The sequence below is a fragment of the Heptranchias perlo genome, chromosome 12 (assembly GCF_035084215.1).
Source record: "Heptranchias perlo isolate sHepPer1 chromosome 12, sHepPer1.hap1, whole genome shotgun sequence".
Classification (NCBI taxonomy): Eukaryota; Metazoa; Chordata; class Chondrichthyes; order Hexanchiformes; family Hexanchidae; genus Heptranchias; species Heptranchias perlo.
The window spans coordinates 66532771-66545749 of NC_090336.1; the positions used below are offsets into that span (position 1 = coordinate 66532771).

General features: G+C 55.5%; 1 pseudogene; it reads left to right on the forward strand.

Moving 5' to 3' along the window:
• Nucleotides 1-6288: 6288 nt before the first annotated feature.
• On the forward strand, nucleotides 6289-6465 carry LOC137328296 (U2 spliceosomal RNA; annotated as a pseudogene).
• Nucleotides 6466-12979: the final 6514 nt, after the last annotated feature.

Here is a 12979-nt window from a genome sequence, read left to right on the forward strand (position 1 = left end):
TTCGGGGGAGGAGCAGCTTGAGAGACAGCTTTCAATTGCAATCGGCACTCCTGAAACATTAACGCCTTGTTGCTTGCGACAGTTAACCCAGCCATTAACATGACAACGGACAGGGCCCAGTGAGGGAGCAGCTTGAGAGACAGCTTTCAATCGGCACTTCCGAAACATTAACGCCTCGTTTCTTTCGGGGGAGGAGCAGCTTGAGAGACAGCTTTCAATTGCAATCGGCACTCCTGAAACATTAACGCCTTGTTGCTTGCGACAGTTAACCCAGCCATTAACACGTCTTGTCTTTTTATTTCCCATCTCCAGCCAGCCAGCCAGCCAGGCAGCCGAGCCAGAGCCAGCATCTGCAGTATTTTCTTTTGATTGGTCTTGCCTGCTGTGGAAGGAATGTTTAAACACGAGCTGCTGATTGTCAGCACCTCACCTCTTTCTCGATTGTCTGTTGCAATCTCACTCACTCACTCACTCACTCACTCACTGTGAGACACGTCACGTCACGTCCCTAGTTTACCTTAAAGAGGTTTCCTTCCACGGCAGTTCGTTAGTGACGGAGAATGAGTGACGTAGGTCCGTTGAGACCCAACCCTCTCCCATCTGATTGGTGGCCTACTGGCAAAGTTACCAATCTGTCACGCAATCCGAGCAAGAAAGGAGAAAACGGCAACTTCTTTCAACTGATCCACTGTTGCAATTAGAAACGGTGGCAAAAATGTGCCCAGAACGGCAGTGCTGCGAGACTGCTTTAAACACAGTCAGGCAGAGAAAAAAGAAGGAGGGCAAACAGGACCCAAGATCAATTCGCATCGAGCGCGGTATCGCTTCTCGGCCTTTTGGCTAAGATCAAGTGTGTTCCTTTTCGGGCTTATTTGGATCTGAGCGGACTGGAACGCTGGCCGCGACCTCGTGCGCTCGCAAAGTGCGGACTTTGCTGTGATTGGTCGTTTGTGTGCTGGCTCCGCCCCTAAATTTGCATAAGGACCACACCAACACTGCAATGGCAGGGAAGGGCACCCGGGCAGTCGGCCATGGTGTGCCAAACACCGTCAGGGTGACGGTAACGACAGTCGAATGTGTTTCGCCGGTGGATCGGGAGCTTTTCGTCAAGCGCGTTCTGCTCGACTGCTGTGGATTCAAAGCGACGGACATCTTCTGCCTCCAGGATTTCCCTCGAAGCGGACATTTTGACGTCACCTTCAAGACCGTCGCTGGATGCCAGAAGCTTCTTCAAGTCTTCAAGGAGAAGGGGAGCGTCGGACTGCTGGCCATGCTCACTGCGGAGCCGCTTTTCACCCTCCCAACGCAGAGGAATCGCAAGCTGATTGTACACATGTACAACCCACACGTCCCGGTCGCCGATGTGCTGACGTTCCTCGCCAGATACGTCGACAGGGCGCAGAACAGCGTCGACGTCACCGACCAGTTTGGGATCTGGACCAGCAAGAGGGAAGTCACGGCAACGTTGAGACTGGACGCCCACGGCAACATCGTCCACCCTCCCTCCAGCTTCGCCATCGGAGGAAGTCGAGGATACATCACGTACGTGGGGCAGCCCAGAGTCTGTCGCACCTGCGGCAAATCCGGCCATTTGGCGAACACCTGCACTGCAACCATCTGCAAGAACTGCAAACAGGAAGGACACCAGACTAAGGACTGCAAGGAGAGCAAGCGCTGCAACCTGTGCGGGCTGGAAGGCCATCTCTACAGGGTCTGCCCCGAACGCAACCTCAGCTACGCCCAGGCGGCCAAGAACAACACAGCGGAGGAGGAGGGGGAAACAAGCAAGGATGCCCCAAAGAAGGCCAAGAGTCAGCGCCCGGCCGCGACCTCCTCCAAGAAGACCCTAGCCCAGGAAAACAATGAACGAGGAAAGGGTCAAGCCGAAAACTGCCAGACCCCGACACCCAGCTCCGAGCCTCCTCAACAGATGACAGAGTCCATGGACGAGGAGGCAGCAGAGGGAGGATGGCAGCTGGTGGTCAATAAAACCAAAAAGAAGAAGCCAGAGAAAAGGAAACAAGCCCCTGCCGACACTACACCAGGGGCCAAAAGAGCACTCGAGTCGCAGTCGGACTGCAACGACTACCCCGAGTCTGACGAGGAGGGACGACAGGAGCGAAGTGGTCAGCCGTCCCACCCAAAGCGGCAAAATACCCAAGGTGACCCCGATGCGATCGGCACCCCCCATCTCCAGAACACTGGGAGCGACAACGCCTCCAGTGCCCTCCAGCTCCGGGAAGCCGGCAGCATCGTAGTGCCCAGCGCACACCAGCTCCGAGACACCGGGAGCAGCACCGCAGAGAGCGAAGACCAGCTCCGGGAAACCGGGAGAAGCGACAACGAGGAGCCCCAACCGATCGAGGATCGCACGGACTCTTCACCCGACACCAGGCCGCCGATGTCACCCCGGCGGGACGACGACCCCCTCTCTGAGGCAGAACAGAACTCGTACCTCAGCTCAGGGATCGTGGAACACTTTACACAGATCACCTATATGCAGAAACACGGCCAAGAGCTGGAAACAGCAAACGGACTGACGGGTGAGACTTTAAACATTTGTTAAAATGGGTCTGAAAGTCGCATCCATTAACGTGCGTAGCGTTAAAAGCACTACGCGATGTGTGTCGACCTTGGACTACCTGGCCAAGGTCAAGAGCGACCTGCTGTTCTTACAGGAGTGCGGCCTGCCGCATCTCAGCAATTACAGGCAATGGTCGCAGCGCTGGGCCCACGGGCCGTCTATCTGGTCGGGAGGCAACGATAACCGTGCCTCCGGCCTGGGGATTCTGCTGCGGGGGGGCAACTTCACCATCACCGAAGTAAAGGAGGTGGTGGGGGGCCGTCTCCTCGTAGCAGACGTAAAGTACAAAAACGCTCCGCTCCGGCTGATCAACGTGTACGCCCCGGCTCTGAAGGACGAGCGGCTGGCCGTCTTCCAGCAGCTCCCACTGCTGCTGGCGACGTCCAAGCCGGTCATTCTCGGCGGTGACTTCAACTGCATCATCGATGCGGCTGGACGATCCGGCAGAGCCGACAGCAAACTGGATGCCACGTCCAAACTCCTGATGGAAGCGGTGAAAGACGCCAAGCTGTGCGACGTCTTCAGCAACCCTGCAGACGGAGCGGCGCGTCAATACACCTGGTCCAGACCAGACGGGTCCGTCCGTTCCAGGATAGACTTCCTGTTTGTATCCCCGAAGCTCAAGGTCAGATCCACCAAGGTCACACCGGTGTTCTTCTCTGACCACTGCCTCCTCCTGGCCGACTGTCACCTACAGGACGATCAGAGAGTGGGCAGGGGGACATGGAAGCTGAACGTGAAACTGTTGACCCCGGGAAACATTGAGGAACTGACGAGGGATTACAAAGGTTGGAGAACCGTAAAACCCCTCTTTGATTCCCCAGTGCACTGGTGGGAAGCCATCAAGGCGAACATCAAGAGGTTCTTCATCCTCAAAGGTGTTCAGAAGGCGAGAGAGAGGCAGAGGGAAACGTCCCGACTCCAGAAAAGCATGCAGAATCTTCTCCTGCTGCAGTCGATGGGGATCGATGTCGGGGAGGAACTCAGAGAGGTGAAGGACCAGCAAGCCTCGCTCTTTGCCTCCGAGGCCTCCAAGATCATCTTCCGGTCCAGAGTCCGCTCCGTGGAGCAGGACGAGACTTGCTCGCGCTTCTTCTTCCAAAAGGTGCACAGAGAGAGCTCTGTGATCAGCAGCCTGAAGGAAGAGAACGGCTCGGTCACGTCCTCGCAGCCCGACATACTGAGGATCTGCAAATCCTTTTATGCCGGACTGTACGACGCGAAGCCCACAGACAGCGCGGCCTCCCACTCCTTCTTGTCGTCTATCACGGAGGTTCTAGACGACAGCAAGCGGGAGAGTCTGGATCACCCGCTAACTCTGGACGAACTGACAAAGGCCGTCCGATCCTTCGAGAAGAGTAAGACTCCCGGAAGCGACGGCTTACCGATGGAGTTGTACTCGGCTCTGTGGGACTGGATAGGCCCAGACCTGCTGGAAGTGTACGGGGGTATGCTTCTGGCAGGCAGCATGTCAGACTCCATGAGGAAAGGCATCATCACCCTCATCTACAAACAGAAGGGGGAGAGGGAAGAAATCAAAAATTGGCGACCCATCTCACTACTTAACGTGGACTACAAAATTCTGTCCAAGGTCATCGCCAATCGGGTCAAGTCAGCCCTGGAGGTGGTGATCCACCCCGATCAGACCTGCGCCGTACCCGGCAGGAAGATCTCTGACAGCCTGGCGCTACTCAGGGATACGATTGCCTACGTACAGGACAGGGGGGTGAACACCTGCCTGATTAGCCTGGACCAGGAGAAGGCCTTTGACAGAATATCCCACACGTACATGATGGACGTGCTCTCCAAAATGGGGTTTGGGGAGGGAATCCGAAATTGGATCCAACTGCTCTACACAAACATCAGTAGCGCAGTTTCAATCAACGGGTGGGAATCAGAAAGCTTTCCGATCAAATCTGGAGTCAGGCAGGGCTGTCCTCTCTCCTCCGTCTTGTTCGTGTGTTGCATCGAACCCTTTGCCGAGTCCATCAGGAGGGATGCGGGCATAAGAGGGGTGACGATCCCAGGCAGCGGAGGCACTCAGGTCAAGGCCTCCCTGTACATGGATGACGTCGCCGTCTTTTGCTCGGATCAGCTGTCGGTCCGCAGATTGATGAGCATCTGCGACCAGTTCGAACTGGCCTCGGGGGCCAGGGTAAATCGTAGCAAGAGCGAGGCCATGTTCTTTGGGAACTGGACCGACCGATCCTTTGTCCCCTTCACCGTCAGGTCGGATTACCTGAAGGTGCTGGGGATCTGGTTCGGGGGGGCCGGGGCGTGCACCAAAAACTGGGAGGAGCGTATCTCCAAGGTTAAGCAGAAACTGGGACTGTGGGATCAACGATCCCTCTCGATCGTGGGCAAGAACCTGGTCATCAGGTGCGAGGTGCTCTCGGTGTTGCTGTACGTGGCGCAGGTCTGGCCCATACCTCGCTCCTGCGCCGCGACAGTCACCCGAGCCATCTTCCACTTTGTCTGGAGATCAAAAATGGACCGTGTCCGCAGGGTCACGATGTACAAATCTCCAGAGAAAGGGGGGAAAGGCGTGCCCAACGTGGCCCTCATCCTGATGGCCACCTTTGTGTGCGGCTGCATCAAGCTGTGCATAGACCCTCAGTACGCAAACACAAAGTGTCACTACGTGCTGAGGTTCTACCTGTCCCCGGTGTTGAGAAGGATGGGCCTGGCCACGCTGCCACGGAACGCTCCGTCCAGTTGGACCGTTCCGCCCCACCTGTCCTGCGTGGAAAGGTTTGTGCAGGAAAACACCTTTGACCACAAGGCGATCAGCAAGTGGTCCGCACGTAACGTCCTCGAGACCCTGCGGGAAAAGGAGATGGTGGATCCTGTCGGTTGGTTCCCCGAGCAGACTGTCAATGTCATTTGGCAGAACGCCTCATCGCCAGAGCTTTCAAACAAGCACCAAGACCTAGCTTGGCTGGTGGTGAGAAGGGCCCTTCCCGTCAGATCCTTCATGCACTCCCGGGCTCTCAGCGCCACCGCGCGCTGTCCCAGAGGAGGCTGCGGTGGAGACGAGACCGTCACCCATCTCCTTATGGAATGTGCCTTTGCAAAGAAGGTCTGGAGAGAGATGCAGTGGTATCTGTCCAGGTTCGTCCCGAGCAGTTCCGTAACACAGGTTTCTGTGCTCTACGGGCTGTTCCCGGGGACGCACACTGAGACGGACATCGGCTGCTGCTGGAAGACCATCAACTCGGTGAAAGACGCCCTTTGGTCTGCCCGAAACTTGCTGGTCTTCCAGCACAAGGAGCTGTCCTCGACCGAGTGTTGCAGACTGGCACATTCCAAGGTCCAGGACTACGTGCTGAGGGACGCACTGAGGATGGGTGCGGCCGCCGCAAAGGCCCTGTGGGGAAAGGCAACCATTTAGAGCCTTCCCGCCATTGTAAACCGAGGGGCTGCAATCAGGGAAAAACCCCCTCGGGCAGAATGTAAAATTCAAATTGCTGTAATGTAACTGTAATGAATCTGAAATGGACCAGAAATGAATCTGTAAGCAATAATCTGTGTTGAGTATGATGCAATGAGACACCCGAGAGTGTCATGAACTGTAATGATGTCCAATGTTTTCATTGTACTGCACTTAACGTAACCTGCAAATTGTATAATCTGTATTGTGTACGTTTGGAAAGTGATATGACAACTGTTTTGTATGTACTGCTGCAAATTTTTATGAATAAAGTATATTTTTTGGAAAAAAAAAAAAATCTGTTCTTATCAGTTTAATATCTGATACGTCCCCTATCTGGGGACCATATATTAAATTGATTTTTGGAACAGGGAGATGGAATAGGGGCTTGCTCCGTCCACTCCACGCATCGACCCAGTATTGCAGTGTCTCTGGGAACGGTGCACCTCCCTGTGGGGAGATATTCAAAAAGAAAAACAGCTCGTTCCCAGCGTCTCTGTCTGTACATGTGTGTGTGTGTGTATGTGTTATTAGTGAGAATAAAGCATATATATTGCACTGACTTTTTCAGCTCAGTGGTATCTTTTTCTTCTCCTGGGCTGAGTGCCGCTCGCACGCACGCACGCAGCCAGCGATATAATTGAAACTGCAAAATAACTGGACGTCCAGCTTGAGAGACAGCTTTCAATTGCAATCGGCACTCCTGAAACATTAACGCCTTGTTGCTTGCGACAGTTAACCCAGCCATTAACATGACAACGGACAGGGCCCAGTGAGGGAGCAGCTTGAGAGACAGCTTTCAATCGGCACTTCCGAAACATTAACGCCTCGTTTCTTTCGGGGGAGGAGCAGCTTGAGAGACAGCTTTCAATTGCAATCGGCACTCCTGAAACATTAACGCCTTGTTGCTTGCGACAGTTAACCCAGCCATTAACATGACAACGGACAGGGCCCAGTGAGGGAGCAGCTTGAGAGACAGCTTTCAATCGGCACTTCCGAAACATTAACGCCTCGTTTCTTTCGGGGGAGGAGCAGCTTGAGAGACAGCTTTCAATTGCAATCGGCACTCCTGAAACATTAACGCCTTGTTGCTTGCGACAGTTAACCCAGCCATTAACACGTCTTGTCTTTTTATTTCCCATCTCCAGCCAGCCAGCCAGCCAGCCAGCCGAGCCAGAGCCAGCATCTGCAGTATTTTCTTTTGATTGGTCTTGCCTGCTGTGGAAGGAATGTTTAAACACGAGCTGCTGATTGTCAGCACCTCACCTCTTTCTCGATTGTCTGTTGCAATCTCACTCACTCACTCACTCACTCACTCACTGTGAGACACGTCACGTCACGTCCCTAGTTTACCTTAAAGAGGTTTCCTTCCACGGCAGTTCGTTAGTGACGGAGAATGAGTGACGTAGGTCCGTTGAGACCCAACCCTCTCCCATCTGATTGGTGGCCTACTGGCAAAGTTACCAATCTGTCACGCAATCCGAGCAAGAAAGGAGAAAACGGCAACTTCTTTCAACTGATCCACTGTTGCAATTAGAAACGGTGGCAAAAATGTGCCCAGAACGGCAGTGCTGCGAGACTGCTTTAAACACAGTCAGGCAGAGAAAAAAGAAGGAGGGCAAACAGGACCCAAGATCAATTCGCATCGAGCGCGGTATCGCTTCTCGGCCTTTTGGCTAAGATCAAGTGTGTTCCTTTTCGGGCTTATTTGGATCTGAGCGGACTGGAACGCTGGCCGCGACCTCGTGCGCTCGCAAAGTGCGGACTTTGCTGTGATTGGTCGTTTGTGTGCTGGCTCCGCCCCTAAATTTGCATAAGGACCACACCAACACTGCAATGGCAGGGAAGGGCACCCGGGCAGTCGGCCATGGTGTGCCAAACACCGTCAGGGTGACGGTAACGACAGTCGAATGTGTTTCGCCGGTGGATCGGGAGCTTTTCGTCAAGCGCGTTCTGCTCGACTGCTGTGGATTCAAAGCGACGGACATCTTCTGCCTCCAGGATTTCCCTCGAAGTGGACATTTTGACGTCACCTTCAAGACCGTCGCTGGATGCCAGAAGCTTCTTCAAGTCTTCAAGGAGAAGGGGAGCGTCGGACTGCTGGCCATGCTCACTGCGGAGCCGCTTTTCACCCTCCCAACGCAGAGGAATCGCAAGCTGATTGTACACATGTACAACCCACACGTCCCGGTCGCCGATGTGCTGACGTTCCTCGCCAGATACGTCGACAGGGCGCAGAACAGCGTCGACGTCACCGACCAGTTTGGGATCTGGACCAGCAAGAGGGAAGTCACGGCAACGTTGAGACTGGACGCCCACGGCAACATCGTCCACCCTCCCTCCAGCTTCGCCATCGGAGGAAGTCGAGGATACATCACGTATGTGGGGCAGCCCAGAGTCTGTCGCACCTGCGGCAAATCCGGCCATTTGGCGAACACCTGCACTGCAACCATCTGCAAGAACTGCAAACAGGAAGGACACCAGACTAAGGACTGCAAGGAGAGCAAGCGCTGCAACCTGTGCGGGCTGGAAGGCCATCTCTACAGGGTCTGCCCCGAACGCAACCTCAGCTACGCCCAGGCGGCCAAGAACAACACAGCGGAGGAGGAGGGGGAAACAAGCAAGGATGCCCCAAAGAAGGCCAAGAGTCAGCGCCCGGCCGCGACCTCCTCCAAGAAGACCCTAGCCCAGGAAAACAATGAACGAGGAAAGGGTCAAGCCGAAAACTGCCAGACCCCGACACCCAGCTCCGAGCCTCCTCAACAGATGACAGAGTCCATGGACGAGGAGGCAGCAGAGGGAGGATGGCAGCTGGTGGTCAATAAAACCAAAAAGAAGAAGCCAGAGAAAAGGAAACAAGCCCCTGCCGACACTACACCAGGGGCCAAAAGAGCACTCGAGTCGCAGTCGGACTGCAACGACTACCCCGAGTCTGACGAGGAGGGACGACAGGAGCGAAGTGGTCAGCCGTCCCACCCAAAGCGGCAAAATACCCAAGGTGACCCCGATGCGATCGGCACCCCCCATCTCCAGAACACTGGGAGCGACAACGCCTCCAGTGCCCTCCAGCTCCGGGAAGCCGGCAGCATCGTAGTGCCCAGCGCACACCAGCTCCGAGACACCGGGAGCAGCACCGCAGAGAGCGAAGACCAGCTCCGGGAAACCGGGAGAAGCGACAACGAGGAGCCCCAACCGATCGAGGATCGCACGGACTCTTCACCCGACACCAGGCCGCCGATGTCACCCCGGCGGGACGACGACCCCCTCTCTGAGGCAGAACAGAACTCGTACCTCAGCTCAGGGATCGTGGAACACTTTACACAGATCACCTATATGCAGAAACACGGCCAAGAGCTGGAAACAGCAAACGGACTGACGGGTGAGACTTTAAACATTTGTTAAAATGGGTCTGAAAGTCGCATCCATTAACGTGCGTAGCGTTAAAAGCACTACGCGATGTGTGTCGACCTTGGACTACCTGGCCAAGGTCAAGAGCGACCTGCTGTTCTTACAGGAGTGCGGCCTGCCGCATCTCAGCAATTACAGGCAATGGTCGCAGCGCTGGGCCCACGGGCCGTCTATCTGGTCGGGAGGCAACGATAACCGTGCCTCCGGCCTGGGGATTCTGCTGCGGGGGGGCAACTTCACCATCACCGAAGTAAAGGAGGTGGTGGGGGGCCGTCTCCTCGTAGCAGACGTAAAGTACAAAAACGCTCCGCTCCGGCTGATCAACGTGTACGCCCCGGCTCTGAAGGACGAGCGGCTGGCCGTCTTCCAGCAGCTCCCACTGCTGCTGGCGACGTCCAAGCCGGTCATTCTCGGCGGTGACTTCAACTGCATCATCGATGCGGCTGGACGATCCGGCAGAGCCGACAGCAAACTGGACGCCACGTCCAAACTCCTGATGGAAGCGGTGAAAGACGCCAAGCTGTGCGACGTCTTCAGCAACCCTGCAGACGGAGCGGCGCGTCAATACACCTGGTCCAGACCAGACGGGTCCGTCCGTTCCAGAATAGACTTCCTGTTTGTATCCCCGAAGCTCAAGGTCAGATCCACCAAGGTCACACCGGTGTTCTTCTCTGACCACTGCCTCCTCCTGGCCGACTGTCACCTACAGGACGATCAGAGAGTGGGCAGGGGGACATGGAAGCTGAACGTGAAACTGTTGACCCCGGGAAACATTGAGGAACTGACGAGGGATTACAAAGGTTGGAGAACCGTAAAACCCCTCTTTGATTCCCCAGTGCACTGGTGGGAAGCCATCAAGGCGAACATCAAGAGGTTCTTCATCCTCAAAGGTGTTCAGAAGGCGAGAGAGAGGCAGAGGGAAACGTCCCGACTCCAGAAAAGCATGCAGAATCTTCTCCTGCTGCAGTCGATGGGGATCGATGTCGGGGAGGAACTCAGAGAGGTGAAGGACCAGCAAGCCTCGCTCTTTGCCTCCGAGGCCTCCAAGATCATCTTCCGGTCCAGAGTCCGCTCCGTGGAGCAGGACGAGACTTGCTCGCGCTTCTTCTTCCAAAAGGTGCACAGAGAGAGCTCTGTGATCAGCAGCCTGAAGGAAGAGAACGGCTCGGTCACGTCCTCGCAGCCCGACATACTGAGGATCTGCAAATCCTTTTATGCCGGACTGTACGACGCGAAGCCCACAGACAGCGCGGCCTCCCACTCCTTCTTGTCGTCTATCACGGAGGTTCTAGACGACAGCAAGCGGGAGAGTCTGGATCACCCGCTAACTCTGGACGAACTGACAAAGGCCGTCCGATCCTTCGAGAAGAGTAAGACTCCCGGAAGCGACGGCTTACCGATGGAGTTGTACTCGGCTCTGTGGGACTGGATAGGCCCAGACCTGCTGGAAGTGTACGGGGGTATGCTTCTGGCAGGCAGCATGTCAGACTCCATGAGGAAAGGCATCATCACCCTCATCTACAAACAGAAGGGGGAGAGGGAAGAAATCAAAAATTGGCGACCCATCTCACTACTTAACGTGGACTACAAAATTCTGTCCAAGGTCATCGCCAATCGGGTCAAGTCAGCCCTGGAGGTGGTGATCCACCCCGATCAGACCTGCGCCGTACCCGGCAGGAAGATCTCTGACAGCCTGGCGCTACTCAGGGATACGATTGCCTACGTACAGGACAGGGGGGTGAACACCTGCCTGATTAGCCTGGACCAGGAGAAGGCCTTTGACAGAATATCCCACACGTACATGATGGACGTGCTCTCCAAAATGGGGTTTGGGGAGGGAATCCGAAATTGGATCCAACTGCTCTACACAAACATCAGTAGCGCAGTTTCAATCAACGGGTGGGAATCAGAAAGCTTTCCGATCAAATCTGGAGTCAGGCAGGGCTGTCCTCTCTCCTCCGTCTTGTTCGTGTGTTGCATCGAACCCTTTGCCGAGTCCATCAGGAGGGATGCGGGCATAAGAGGGGTGACGATCCCAGGCAGCGGAGGCACTCAGGTCAAGGCCTCCCTGTACATGGATGACGTCGCCGTCTTTTGCTCGGATCAGCTGTCGGTCCGCAGATTGATGAGCATCTGCGACCAGTTCGAACTGGCCTCGGGGGCCAGGGTAAATCGTAGCAAGAGCGAGGCCATGTTCTTTGGGAACTGGACCGACCGATCCTTTGTCCCCTTCACCGTCAGGTCGGATTACCTGAAGGTGCTGGGGATCTGGTTCGGGGGGGCCGGGGCGTGCACCAAAAACTGGGAGGAGCGTATCTCCAAGGTTAAGCAGAAACTGGGACTGTGGGATCAACGATCCCTCTCGATCGTGGGCAAGAACCTGGTCATCAGGTGCGAGGTGCTCTCGGTGTTGCTGTACGTGGCGCAGGTCTGGCCCATACCTCGCTCCTGCGCCGCGACAGTCACCCGAGCCATCTTCCACTTTGTCTGGAGATCAAAAATGGACCGTGTCCGCAGGGTCACGATGTACAAATCTCCAGAGAAAGGGGGGAAAGGCGTGCCCAACGTGGCCCTCATCCTGATGGCCACCTTTGTGTGCGGCTGCATCAAGCTGTGCATAGACCCTCAGTACGCAAACACAAAGTGTCACTACGTGCTGAGGTTCTACCTGTCCCCGGTGTTGAGAAGGATGGGCCTGGCCACGCTGCCACGGAACGCTCCGTCCAGTTGGACCGTTCCGCCCCACCTGTCCTGCGTGGAAAGGTTTGTGCAGGAAAACACCTTTGACCACAAGGCGATCAGCAAGTGGTCCGCACGTAACGTCCTCGAGACCCTGCGGGAAAAGGAGATGGTGGATCCTGTCGGTTGGTTCCCCGAGCAGACTGTCAATGTCATTTGGCAGAACGCCTCATCGCCAGAGCTTTCAAACAAGCACCAAGACCTAGCTTGGCTGGTGGTGAGAAGGGCCCTTCCCGTCAGATCCTTCATGCACTCCCGGGCTCTCAGCGCCACCGCGCGCTGTCCCAGAGGAGGCTGCGGTGGAGACGAGACCGTCACCCATCTCCTTATGGAATGTGCCTTTGCAAAGAAGGTCTGGAGAGAGATGCAGTGGTATCTGTCCAGGTTCGTCCCGAGCAGTTCCGTAACACAGGTTTCTGTGCTCTACGGGCTGTTCCCGGGGACGCACACTGAGACGGACATCGGCTGCTGCTGGAAGACCATCAACTCGGTGAAAGACGCCCTTTGGTCTGCCCGAAACTTGCTGGTCTTCCAGCACAAGGAGCTGTCCTCGACCGAGTGTTGCAGACTGGCACATTCCAAGGTCCAGGACTACGTGCTGAGGGACGCACTGAGGATGGGTGCGGCCGCCGCAAAGGCCCTGTGGGGAAAGGCAACCGTTTAGAGCCTTCCCGACATTGTAAACCGAGGGGGCTGCAATCAGGGAAAAACCCCCTCGGGCAGAATGTAAAATTTCAAATTGCTGTAATGTAACTGTAATGAATCTGAAATGGACCAGAAATGAATCTGTAAGCAATAATCTGTGTTGAGTATGATGC